Here is a 14,798-nt window from a genome sequence, read left to right as displayed (position 1 = left end):
ACACTGTATTAACATTCCATTCCGACTACATTTACTGTCCGCCTCAGTTAAAAGAGGAAAATCATTTGAGAAATGTCACACGCAAAACACCTGAGAGTTGATAGAGACATTCACAGCTCATTATAAATGTGTTTGTAAATGCGCTCAATCAAAACCACGTCGTGTTTTTTTGTTACATGAAAATCAGTAAGGTCAAAGTTAATTAAATAATAATAGCTAAATATTTGTCTTCATGATAAAACCTCTGTCTCTTGATCTTGACTAATAAAAACATTCAAAGCTTATGATTTCTCGTTTTTTCCTCTTGGGATAATCCAATCAGTTCACTTTTTACACTGCAGTACGGATGTCCCCGTCTCTCTTAATCATTACTTAGTCTTCGTTAAATCAGCAAAAAAGAACTGACGTGCTATTCCATTATTCCATGCACCGTTATTCACTCTGACGAGCTACTTTGAACACTGAGCAACAAGCATTATGAACGAAGATGGAAGATAAACAAGGGATGGGACAAAAAACAAACAAGCCCCTCGAAGGACCCTCGCCGCTACAAACAATGACCGTCACGACACGGACTGTGCACCTTGAGAATCTACTACACTTTATTTTAATCGCAACCACCGGAAGGAGCAGGACAGGGGGCTCCTAGCCACAGGGCTGCTTTGCAAAGTCGGTCTTAAGTTAATATAAAACTTCAGTTAAGCTAAGCACACTGTCTTAGTCTAAGCAGCCTTAACTCCTTAAGCGAAGTGTGCCCTCCCCCACTGACCAAGACAAAGACCCAGAGTGTAGACACTGTACATCTGAGTCATTCAGAAGCTAAGTGTCTACTGACATTTCAACTGTAGAACACTCGTACTGTTAACATGTCTTAGACTTGTATGTTAAAACTCGTTAAATGACTTGACTGTGGATGTAAGGACAAACCTTCTGTGTACACCTCCCAAATAATGTCATAGTCTGTGTTTGTCGCTTGAATTAATTTATCATTTTAAGGCAACTATTGAAGATTACACGTAGCTGTTCTCTCTGTCATCACACTACACCCATAAACTGTTGGGCATGCTGTTCACTTGTGGGTTGTGTTTTATTGATATACAAAGGGTGCAGAGGTGTTGTGGATTGAGTGTGCAAGTGGTAACTACAGGACAGAAAGAGCTGTAAGACATTAACACACGTTATGCTTATTATTTAATATTTCACACTAAGTTACAGAAACCTTGGCTGCTGTACCTTCATATTTTATATGATCCTCAGAAATGTTCAGCTCATTGTTGTACGTTTTGCATAAAATAATAAACTGTCATATCCTTCTACCAAAAGAATTTCCATTCTTGTTTTATAACATTGAACTGGTGTGTTCTATATACGTAAACATTGTGCGCCTCCTCTACATGTCAATATTACTGTTGTATTACTCACAAATAAATGTTATGGCTTCTGGAGGAACCAGCATAAGTGATTCCCCACCTGTAACAAAAAGTCAATGAGAAGTGCACCTAATTATTTTAAAAATTCCATTTTTAATAGAAATTCTTTTTTCAAACCGGATTTTAGTTGCACTAGGCTTTGCATTTCCATTTTCTCTGTATCTCTTTTTTGCAAATGGCACAGACATGAAAAAAATAAGTACAACGGTAAACAAAATGACTAACCTTTGATGTTTATGCCATCCATTAGTTCTCTGCAATCATCTACAATATTTATCACTTTCCCCATCCACCACTCTGGTGTCTCTAGTGGTAAATTGCCGTTTGGTGGATCTTTTTAACGACTTCGAATTAAAATCGTGGAAGATCTTTAATTCGTCCATTTCTTTCTTTTTTCATGTTTTTTAATTTTTCTGGAAAATCCTCTTCCTCTCACTGGTCACCTCCTCAATTAACGAATATATTCTAGTGTCGCTCTAATTTGCAAATCTTTCCCTCGTTTCAGCCATGGTGTACTCAAGAATTGAGCAGTTCGCCACCATTGAAGTTGCGCAGTTTTCATTGGTGGAATGTACTGTTGACAATGAAAACTCTCGCACGATCCCTGTCAGAATTTCTTTCTATCACTGACCTCAACCTTCATGCAGACTTAACTCATTTCTCAGCTCAGTGCCTAGCCTCACTCGTGCAGCAGGTCTGTGCAATGCTGAGGAAAAAGCATACTTGCGTCAGGGATAGGCCAAGTTAAACAAACAATCACAACAGAAAACAAAAACGGTTTCTGACACAGCGTCTAGGCAAATACTTCCCGAAGTGGGATTCCGACAAAGACTGTTCTAAGGATGAGGGTAGGTCACGTGTGCACGGCCAGGCGTTCTGCTTTGCTAAGGACTGTCAAGCGGCAAGACACAAAAGTGGTTGACTCATATCGGCTGACATGACAACTCAGCAAAATCCTGCAAGATTAGGCTGAAGGCGGTAGTTTCTGTGGAAAGTAAAGAAAAAATTAGTGACTACGGAGTTCACTGGGGGGCATTCTAAGGCGTGTAGATGACCGGACCCACTGCTCTCCCACAACTGCTTCATGGAAGAAACGCTAGCAACAGGACAAACTGAACTGAACTGAACCATAACTTTTTCTAATCATTCTACTCTTAGCAATGACAGGAAAGTTAACGGTGTAGAAAACTTTCTGTAATGAAGAATTAAATATATTTTTAACATGCACCCCACCATCAGATCATCAGTGGGTCGTAGATCATTAAATCCCTTTGTGAATTGTATTTGGAGTCACTTCAATAGAAAAATGCAGACGGTACTTGAAGGATTTGACCTCCTTTCATTTCTCTTTTCATCCCAACCTGCATATTTAAGACGGCTAGGGATCTTTAATCATTTTCAGGGCATTTTCTGTAACCAAAGTTGTTTATCATTATAAGGTATGGTTATGTCTTTTCACAGGATGTGTAACGAATAAAATCGGATAAATATAAGACATAACATCACAGTAGTCATACCTCGTGTATTCATCCCTCACTCAGTCTCAGACACGTTGTCCTGTCTACTCACAGTGTGACGTGTGTTCATCTCTCGATCTCATTATCTCACTCACTCACTTAGTCTATCTATTTGTACAATATACATAGCATCATTTTCTTGCGGTAGGGGCAAGCTCTTTGCACTGTATAAAGAACTTACAAAAAGCAAATATTTTAAAAAAACGATGAATGAAAAACGAGATAAGTCAAGATACAAAATACACTCGGACACAATGGCAAGGTTGCCATAAACATCAGTAGGTCTATACAACGTTGTTGCATGCACAAGAGTTGTTGAAGTGAATGTTACACACCACAAATCGCAAAGTTAGTGGCAGGACATGGAGAAAGTTATGAATGCACAGTATCTGATTAGTTTTCGAACTATGTGCAATTGTCTTAAACATTACTTTTATAGGTGATAAATGTCAAGGTTTGCAAGTAATTGAAGTAATTTTGGGAAAACTCTTTTTTCGAGAACTTCTAAAAAATTCTTGTAAGTGAAGTTTGAACTTGGAAGAATTGTGATAGTAGATGAAAAAGAGAACGCAGCTATTTGTTTGTGTGAGCCATATCATAATCAAAGCAAAGATCAGCAAAGCCTCATCATTGTAATTCACCTCAAGATTGGCCCAAACAAAGACACAAGTTTCCCAAGCAACATTTGGTAACATGGTTCCGATGTATACACAAGATACTATTACCAACATGACTGTCAGCGCCCTCTGACGGCTGCAACTGTCTGAGACGACAGAAGTCGTCCCTTCTCGCCATTTTAATGCCGTCTTCAGCTTGATTATTGTCACTAAAGTCGCCGTCGACACGATGATGTAAACAGCAACGGGATATGCAAATCCTAACAGATTTTTATTTAATATTATCAGTATTCTTTGTTGGCGTGAAAAAATTCTGTCTGTATATACATCCGAATACTTTTTCCTTGAACAATAATCACATCTATGTAGTGGCAAAGCGGATACACAGAATAACAAAGCTGAAAAACGACGAAAGCCGTTACAATAACTGTCGCCATGGTGGCGCGTGCTAATCAGTGTAGAAGCTCGGAGAGGAAACACCACACACACGCAACGTTCTACTGCGATCACCATGGTGATGAAAGAGGATGTAGATCGTAAGGTGTAGACCACGCTTACTACAGCAAAAAAAACATGTCTGTTATATTTCTTAAAGATCGTTCGTCAGACCACTCTAGAAGTAGCTCACAGGGTACAATATAAACATTAAACAACAAGAGGCGCAGTCCGTGAGAGCCAAGGAGAAGAGACAGAGGTTCATCCTATCGCGGAGACCCTGACTGTAGAACACAACACAGTTGATGACATTACCCGGGATACCGATAAGACACGCCAGTGGGTAAGAACTACACAGATAATTATATCAACTAATTTGTAGACTGGCGAAGCTTGGCTCACTGGGAGTTAAGACTGTTGATATTCACCCATGGGTATTGTCACATTAAAAGACTCATTCATTATTCCTAACAATCACAATCTATTTTCTATCAACCAGCCGTTATACCTTTTCTGTAAAATAATTTCTTCGAGTCTTATTATGGACGCTTCTTTTATAGCCCCTTTACCATTATTAAAAGTTGGAAAATTTTAGACATCATTTTATAAAGATGAAATTAATTTTATTATTTAGCTGTTTATTTTTAAAGCTATTAGCAATAAAATTATTGTAGACTTAAAGCCATTTATCTTATTGGTAGATACTGGAAGGAGGTAAAATTATTATAAAATGATATGAAGGTACAATATCAAAAATAATACTTAAAAAAATATGTAAATGTTTTAACAAAATATCTAATGTGCACGTATCTGTACATATTAACGCGTGCGCGCGCGCGCGTGTGTGTGTGTGTGTGATTACTTGTCATGGCTTTTGCAAATACACAATTGTGTATTCCGTTTTGTAAAGTTATTTAAAACCTTATTATTTTCAATATATTTTTTTATCCACTTTGGTTTCTTTGATTCTAACAATTACGAGAAAATGATTACACCTCACCCAGTCAGAAAAGAAGTAAAGACTTATTTTATCAACATCTGACCTTTAGAAAATTTTCCGCAGATTGTTGATGGGGTGTGTTGGTTATTAAAAGTTCCGTCGAGCGCAGATATTACGGGAAACTTTTACACATTTTTAACAGGACAAACTAGGGAACTATTAATTATTGAACTTTACATGCAATGAACACAAACAGTTTATACAGAAAGATCTAGCAAGACGCAGCAGTACAACTGCACTGGAGACGACTTGTTATAACGGGTGGGTCCAGCATAGACATCCGGAGTTTGTAGATAAAACACGTTGCTGCGTCTGTCTGTCTGTCTGTCTGTCTGTCTGTCTGTCTGTCTGTCTGTCTGTCTGTCTGTCTGTCTGTCTGTCTGTCTGTCTGTCTGTCTGTCCTTTTTATCCGCTGCCTTCTTGTAACATTTATCTATCTGCTTTCTATGTCATGTAACACAGACACGTGGCTTTGCTATTGTGTAAGTGTGGCAGCTATCTTGACCGCGTAGCAAGATGTACAGCTACCCTCTTTTCTTGTTTTTCTTTCTTTGTTTCTTTGTTTCCTTCTTTCTTTCTTTCTTTCTTTCTTTCTTTCTTTCTTTCTTTCTTTCTTTCTTTCTTTCATTATATCTGTAATGGAATTGTGTCACTGTGTCACATTGTACTACAGCTGATCGAAGAGGTCTTCAGATATTTGAGAGGTGGATATCTTGGAGACTAATCGCGGTGTTTTGGAGCGGTGGAGGGGGGGGGGCGGAGTCTCTTTTAATTCGTAAATATGCAAATTCCCCCCCCCCTGCTCAAATTTATTTTACTTTTCCCTAGTGCTGGCTTCCTTTCTGTTTTCTCTACTTTAACCCCGTTTTATTATCAATAGTTTTGATTAGGTCGTTGTTCAAATGTTACAAAACATCTTGCGTATTTTTATGTTTAGTATTTTTGCTAGTGTGGTTAACTTTTCACAGCATAGTATCTAAACTTGCAGACCAGTAAATGCCAAACTACAATGTAGCACGTGCTTCTCTGATGTCATGTGAAGCCAATCAATTAACATGTACCCGCTGACTTAAATTGCAAATCTCTTTACTTTTTCTCAAAAGGTTGATTACAGCTTAAGCTACTTCTGTAACTGAGCAAACACGAATAAATAATGTTGCTAGAAAGCTTATTAAAATCATACGAATTAGTGATCATGTACTACTAGTGTATCTGATTAATACTACTACTAATAATAATAGTAATAACACAGTTAACTTGTATAGCGCCGTATCCAAGCCCTATAGACAAGTTGATAGTGACTTGCACTAAATAAGTTAATGCATGGTTGTTGTTCTGAGGATGACATTCTAGTCTTATCCAAAATGTTGATGGGATCACGTTTACATCTACAGCTTCTGAGATACTCTAGACCAGTGATGCCCAACCTTTTTCGGCCTGCGGGCCATATCCATTTCAGACAGCCGTGTCCCGGGCCACTTCACCGCAAAAATAAAAAAATTAAAAAAAATAGAGCAGATACCATTTTTTATTAGAAACAAGTTGTACTTACCATTAATTATGTAGTAATTAGTGGGATATTTGAAGTTGTTTACCCGAAACCAACTTCTGAATGTCGGCCTCATCGTAGAGACACCAAGTCGGAGCACTGAATCGAAATGTTCGTCCATCGAAAAAAAGATTGGGAAACGCCCCTACGTGGGGATAAAGTTTTTTTAGATGAGCACTGTGGGCGTTTCGCGGGCCGGATATAAGGTTATACCAGACGATGGGGTCTTAAGTTTTTTGTTTCGTACTCAATAAGTAATGTTAGTCTCACTTCACGACCTTCGTTGGACAAAGAAATGTCGTCGTAACCCGAGGATTACCTGTTTCCAGATGGTTCCGCTCTAAGTCTTAGTTAGGTTACCTACACCGCACTGCGCACGTGCAGAGTTATCGTCTGAGAAAACCAAAAAAAAAAAAAAACAAAAAAAAAACCTTCCTGGTAAAATCCTCCCTTTCCCGGTCGAGAAATTAAAAGTTAGTCTCGGCACACCTGGCTGATGTCCACGAATAAAACCTTTAGGGATCAACTCACAAGTTCCAGTTATTATAATGGTAGGTGCTTTCTCGGCAGACAGCTAACTGACGACCACGAATATATTCTTTTGGGAACAACACTCAAGTTCCAACACGAACACTCCGCACACTGCGTCCTCCTTTAGTCCCTTCTTTCAGTCGTCTGCTCTCTTCCAAAATCTTTTCTCTCTACGCACAATCTAAAATTGCGTCATAATATGACGTCGGGTTCTGACGCGAAACCACGATGCAGCAAACACTGGTAAGGGCAATAATCCCTGCCTACCTATTCCTAACAGCGCCAATATACCAACACCAACCACCATATCACACAAACCCACACAAGCCCATCTCTTCCTCTACATCCCCCTCCTACGTACACACGTGCAAATACGTAGATGCATACAATAACAGAAACATAATCATAATATGTTATCTATTTTTTCGCTATTCTCTGTTTACAGGGCAAGGCTGCTGGAGTAAACAATCCCCCCGTCAAGACAGGCAGAAGCACAGTGTGCACGAACCAAACCACAATGTTGATGTCCCTCCCCTACACCAGTGTAGACCAGTGATGGTAGATACAACAAAAGCAGTGACTGTAAACACTGTCATACACTTTACACTTTACGATATGTAACAATGGAAAGTCCACGAGAACTGACAAAGGAAACACGAAAAAATAATATTTCTTATCCTAGAGACCAACATCACAGACTAACAAATATCTGTTATTTACAAACAATACGATAAAAATAGGCTCAGACTTTCGAATGACGTTTACAGTTTTAGACTGGAATGAGTGATAAGTATGTCTTTAAAGACAAAATAAAATGTTCAAACACTGAAGTTTACAGATGTACATGTGTAGTTGTGCATTTGATTAGTAAAATTTTTGTTTGGAAATTTCAGATATTCAGATGGTTCAATATTTTTTGGTTTATCAATAAACTGTGTGATTGTACGTGTTGGTAGAATTGTATTGTTTATTTCCAAATCTTCATTAGAACTACGGTTTGTTTTAGGAAATGTTGTCTACATGTTTAACGACACGTCTCCGGATAGACTTTACAAGTCCAAACAGTTTGGACGCTGACAGTCTACATTTCTCGTGCTTCTGAAAAATTGCTTACTTTAGCACGAGACTTTCAACGTCCGAATAACCGAACTGTCGCTTTGACTGGTGTTGACGGCTGGCGACTTTAATGGTGTACCAACGTGACGTAGTACACTGTCAGCGTGACGTAGTACACATTTAGAGGAGCTCGTTGATATCAGGTACGTATCACGTACTTTTCTAGTGGATAAATAATTAACAGTGGTTACAGCATTTAATAGTTGTTTTAATACCGTTTAGCGTATGTGGGTATATTAGCGTGTACATTCTTTCACTGTGGCATCTTCTACAAACTACACGATTTCAGCTTCATTGACATCGATAAACACCAGTTACAGTCAAAAAATAAATTCTGAGTCTGACAAAGTGGCTTTCACAGTTGCTTTTACTCCAGTAATTATTGTAGGCAGTAGTCAGTACAATCAAAGCAGATCAATGAAAGCGAAGTTTTGAGTTGTAACAGTTTCCTTTTCGTGCGCTTAGACATCTCCTATACAGGCTGAAGCATTAAAACCGACCTCAAGAATTTTTTTTTTATTTATTCGAGATATTATTCACACCTCAAAAGGTCTTTATTACACTTTCATATATCAGTAAGTGTGATTTATTAATATTTTCTCAACCTGTAACGGTAGATAACAACGAACCTCAATTTCTCTGTTTTCATTTATTTTTTACTTTCTTACAAACATTCTTCATAAAAAAATTTAAAAGAAACAGACAAAAGAAGGGTAAACGGAAGCCAAAAATACGTACTGAACAAATAAAAGAAGGAAAATAAGAAAAAAAACCCAACAAACGCAGACATTAAACTGTATTTGAAAACACGTTCGTTGTTTGCAGCCGCCCACGCGCGCTTTATCTGCACTTCTGACCTGTCGACCTTCCAGTTTTGGAGACTCGTTTTGAGTAGTTCTGTAAGTAGTTTTGATAGATAACTACACCCTTTGTTGAAACTATGCTTTTAAATAGTAAATCAATCAATCAATCAAGAAAAAAGAAAACAACCAGTTATACAAATTCCTGTCAATATATTAACTAAACCACCCAAACCACGTCATGAGCGATACATGTACACCAAGCCACAGCATCAGCATAATATCTATTATTTCCACTATTATCTGTTTACAGAGCCAAGACTGATGGAGTAAACAATCCCCCCATCAAGACTGACAGATGCAGTGTGTGCAGGAACACCCAACCACAATGTTGATGTCCCTCCCTACACCAGTGTAGACCAGTGATGGTAGATACAACACCCTGATGTCTACTTACCCTGACGACCGTTTATGAATTATGCAACTGGCTTTTGACAGGAATTAAAGGTGTTTTAAATAATATTTATTCGTTATAGTTAATAAAAGTGTGTTAAAAAAGAAGACACAAGCTGTCTTTATTGGAGATTGATGGTTCGATATTAACTATATTGGAAATATTTAGAAAATATTCAGTCAGGTTGGTCATTTACTGGCAGATATTTATAGCCACACTCACTGTCTGAGAAAATGTTTATTAAAAAGACTGTGGAAGTGTATAATACTTGGTTTTTCACTTTCTCTTGTTGTGCAAACAAGAAAGAAATGAGGCAAGATACAGAGATATGTGTGTGTGTGTGTGCTTATTCGTCTGTGTTTGCACCTTCAGAAGAACAAAAGAAAGAAAATAAAAACTTGCCACAGATATATTTTAGTTTGCTGAATACTCATTGAAAAATGAATTTTGAATACAGTTCATTCCTATACATTGGCACAGGTCAGGGTCGTTATACTCTTACACATATAAACATAAACATAGGCACATGTACCCACACACACGGTGTACATGTATTCACTCTCATCGCCAGTAACTGTTGAGATTTTCTGGACAATCTGTTGTTTGTGTTTACTTTAATATCAATTAAAGGTCGCGGTGACCTAGAATATTTTTAGTGATTATGATCGTAACGGGTCCCCTTATATCCTGGTCTCGTCTCATTAACAACATTACGTTCGCATCCTATGCTATAGGTATCTACTACCCAGGTGTCAGCTGAGGAAAGTAATTTTTGTCAAACGGCTATCTAACTGTATAGTACATGCGCTTTGTCGACGACGTTGAATGAATATTTTTTCAATGCTCCTAGCTATGACCAGAAGTTTTCATTTTTCGTGAAAAAATTTTTGTCTCAGTCCTCGAGTGATTCGAATAAAACAAAATGGTAAAGTTCGCGCCTAAACCTTTTTCAGGTCGTTCGGGAGAGCAGGTGTTAGAGAACTCACTCTACTCGGGGCCAGCTTTACATGACTGTGGCCATCTCCTCTCCATACCTTCCCCAACCTCTAAGACAAACTGAGCAAAAGGCGACCCGCGGGCCGCATTCCTGTCTCTTCTATATATATACTCTATATACACTATTGTGTAAAACTGAGTTAACTATATTTGTCGGCCCTCTAAAACCATTCCAATTTCTCATGCGCCCTTGGAAAATTAATCGCCCCCCTGTTCTAAGGAGTCAGGTACCCGTTCCCGCCAGCTGGGTCGACTGGGGGAGTTTGCTGCGCCAATCAGGCATTGAACCAGCGCGCTCTGGGTTCGAACGCCATCGTTCTAACCACTCAGCTTTCTGCTTCCCACCTTCAAAGTAACTCTAATGCTGCTAAAATATTTATTATTTCTGTTTATTTTAGTACGTGAGTGGTGAATGACGCATTAGTCCATAACATTCCCACACACAAACGCACGCGCGCGCACCATTTCCACTCTACCCAGTGCATTGAAGCACCAAACTCTTCCTATATTTACCATTTCCTAAAACGGCTCTAGTTCAGGGCATTTTATAATACTTGTTTTATTTGGTTTCGAATCTTGTTTCATAGTTATTTACTTCAGATAATTTATTATTTATGTAGTTTTCCACACCGTGTTTTACGGCTACGTTAATTCTTAATTCTTTGAATGAGTGAGATGAAATTTACCCAGCTTCCCTGTTATCAACATGTCACAGTGTGCACCTGTAATCAGTCACCTGTTGACACTTAAAGTCAACCTGCAACTGTCAGAGGCTCAGAACTCGTCTCTTCTCGTCACTGTAAGGCCGTGTGAAGTTTACTTACTGTGACTACTTCGCCGTCTACACGACGGTCGAACCAACTAAAATTCAAATCTTGTTTTTGAATATTGTCATTATTGTACTATTTGTGTGGTAAAGCTTTGCTTAAAAATGCATCTCTCTGCTATCTAATTAAACTATAAGTACATTCATAATATTGCTAACGGATTACTTATCTCGACCTAGCAATAATCATCACACATAACCGCGACAAGAGACCCTAAAATATTTCAACGACAGTGAGGACTGGCTGTCCTGGTTAGACTTTCGTCTCGGGCACTGTGTTGTTTCTCTGATGTGCATCTGTTTACAGGGCTGGTTGCTTATCCATGATATAGTCTATAGTTCTGTCTTGGCGTAAAACACAAAACTCCCCCCCCCAATCTCTCTCTCTCTCTCTATTGATACCGTATAAACCACAGTTTCAAAACAGCAGTGTTGAACATTGCTTATACTAGGTGATTAATAGTTCGATTATTTTTACAACTTTAAATCTTTTTATCTGGCACACCAATACTTAAAACCACTGGAAAGTCCAATTATTATAAAATATAAAAGGTTATATTTATCTCACAAGGTGACTTACCTTCAATATAACAATGTAATGTCTGGAGAGAGTGGTCGCTCTTTCGATTCTGAAGCTAGAATCACAACGATTCACAGCTCTCAAAAGAGCTTTTTTCCCAGTCCTTTATTATTTAGGTCTTCTTACGCGAAAAAATGATCATAACCTTTGTTTCGAATTTTTGCAAGCATGCATCCTGGAATCGCACAGTTACTGCCTGGCATCTCAAAATAATAACGACAGTAAGTCTGAGACACACTGTGAAAAACGAAACCGGAAAAGGGCGAGTACCACCCTTGTCCAGCGCATGCGCGACTCATAGGGTATACCTTCTCTGCCCTGACTCAATCTCAGACACGTTGTCCTGTCTACTCTCAGTGTGACGGGTGTTCATCTGTATCTCATTATCTCACTGACAGTCTATCAAATTATACACGCTCTATCTTTTTGATAGGGAGAATTGGAATGAAGACACACAAGCAAGATGCACAAAACATTTACATAGTTAAAGAGACATTGAAAGAATATGATAAAAATAAATTAAAACACATGGCATCAATATTCCTGCATGGGCAATAATCGGCTTTGTAAAAGACTTACTATAAGTAAATAAATGCAATGACAGTATTGTTATTTTCAAAATTACATCCCGTTTCGTAAATCAAGATATAGATGGGTAAACGACACATCTACAGACCTACAATTATTTGACAAACGCAAAGAAATCGACCAATAATGAAGAACTGAGACACAGTATGTATAAATCACATGTCACCATAGAGAATCTGCGTTAAAACTTTTGACACATGCGGCTGTTAAGCGATCATTTAAAATCCATTGTAGTGAAGATAAACGAAGAAATCTAATGGTCTTAATACGAAAAAGACTAAAAGAAAATGAAATTTAGTGAATGAAAAACGAAAGTTCAGATACAACTAAACAGTCGACACAATGGCGAAGTTCCATCAAAAGGAGGTTTATGCAAAGACATAGCATGCACAAGATTTCTTGAAGATGAATGTTACATTAACAATTGCAAAGGTAGATAGCAGGACATGGAGACATTATAATGCTCAGTATTTGATTAGATTTCAAACTCTGTTACTCTTCTCTTAAACATAACTTTTCAAGGTAATGAATATCAACGGCGTCTCTAAGGTTTACAAGTAATTGAAGTGATTTAGGGTAAACTTTTCTTCCAGAACTTCTAAAAAATTGTTGTAGTGAAGTTTAAACTTGGAAGAATTGTGATAGTAGATGAAAAAGAGTACAGCTATTTGTTTGTGTGAGCCATCATAATCAAAAGCAAAGATCAACAAAGCCTCATCATTGTAATTCACCTCAAGATTGGCCCAAACAAGACACAAGTTTCCCAAGCAACATTTGAACATGGTTCCAATGTACACACAAGATACTATTACCGAACATGACTGTCAGCGACCTCTGACGGCTGCAACTGTCTGAGACGAACAGAACTCGTCCCTTCTCGCATTTTAATGCCGTCTTCAGCTTGATTATTGTCACTAAAGTCGCCGTCGACACGATGATGTAAACAGCAACGGGATATGCAAATCCAAACAGATTTTGATTAAATATTATCAGTATTCTTCTTGTTGGCGTGAAAAAATTCTGTCTGTATATAAATCCGAATACTTTTTCCTTGAACAATAATCACATCTATTAGTGGCAAAGCGGATACACAGAATAACAAAGCTGAAAAATGACGAAAGCGTTACAATAACTGTCGCCATGGTGCGCGTGCTAATCAGTGTAGAAGCTCGGAGAGGAACACCACACACACGCAACGTTCTACTGCGAATCACCATGGTGATGAAAAGAGGATGTAGATCGTAAGGTGTAGACCACGCTTACTACAGCAAAAAAAATATGTCTGTTATATTTCTAAAGATCGTCTCGTCAGACACTCGAGGAAGTAGCTCACAGGGTACAATATAAACATTAACAACAAGAGGCGCAGTCGTGAGAGCCAAGGAGAAGAGACAGAGGTTCATCCTATCGCGGAGACCTGACTGTAGAACACAACACAGTTGATGACATTACCCGGGATACCGATAAGACACACCAGTGGAGTAAGAACTACACAGATAATTATATCAACTAGTTTGTAGACTGCGAAACTTGGCTCACTGGGAGTTAAGACTGTTGATGTCACCATGGCATTGTCACATTAAAGACTCATTCATTATTCCTAAAATCACAATCTTATTTTCTATCAACCAGCCGTTATACCTTTCTGTAAAATAATTTCTTCGAGTCTTATTATGGGCGCTTCTTTTATAGCCTCTTTACCATTATTAAAGTTGGAAAATTTTTAGACATCGTTTTAGAAAGTGAAATTAATTTTTATTATTTAGCTGTTTATTTTAAAGCTATTAGCAATAAAATTATTGTAGACTTAAAGCCATTTATCTTATTGGCAGATACTGGAAGGAGGTAAAAATTATTAAAAAAAGATATGAAGATAAATATCAAAAATAATATACTTGAAAAAAATATGTAAAATGTTTTAAACAAAATATTCTAATGTTGCACGTATCTGTACATATTACGCATGCGCGCGCGCGCGCGCGTGTGTGTGTGTGTGATTACTTTCATGGCTTTTGCAAATACACAATTGTGTGTTCCGTTTTGTAAAGTTATTTTAAAACCTTATTATTTTCAATATATTTTTTTATCCACATTGCTTTCTTTGATTCTAACAATTACAAGAAAATGATTACACCTCACCAGTCAGAAAAGAAGTAAAGACTTATTTTATCAACATCTGACCTTTACAAAATTTCCCGCAGATTGTTGATGGGTGTGTTGGTTATTAAAAGTTTCGTCGAGCGCAGATATTACGGAAACTTTTACACATTTTTAACAGGACAAACTAGGGAACTATTAATTATTGAACTTTACATAGCAATGAACACAAACAGTTTATACAGACAGATCTAGCAAGACG

Source organism: Pomacea canaliculata, linkage group LG6 (assembly GCF_003073045.1).
Source record: "Pomacea canaliculata isolate SZHN2017 linkage group LG6, ASM307304v1, whole genome shotgun sequence".
In the NCBI taxonomy this organism is placed as follows: domain Eukaryota; kingdom Metazoa; phylum Mollusca; class Gastropoda; order Architaenioglossa; family Ampullariidae; genus Pomacea; species Pomacea canaliculata.
This window is presented reverse-complemented; position numbering follows the sequence as displayed.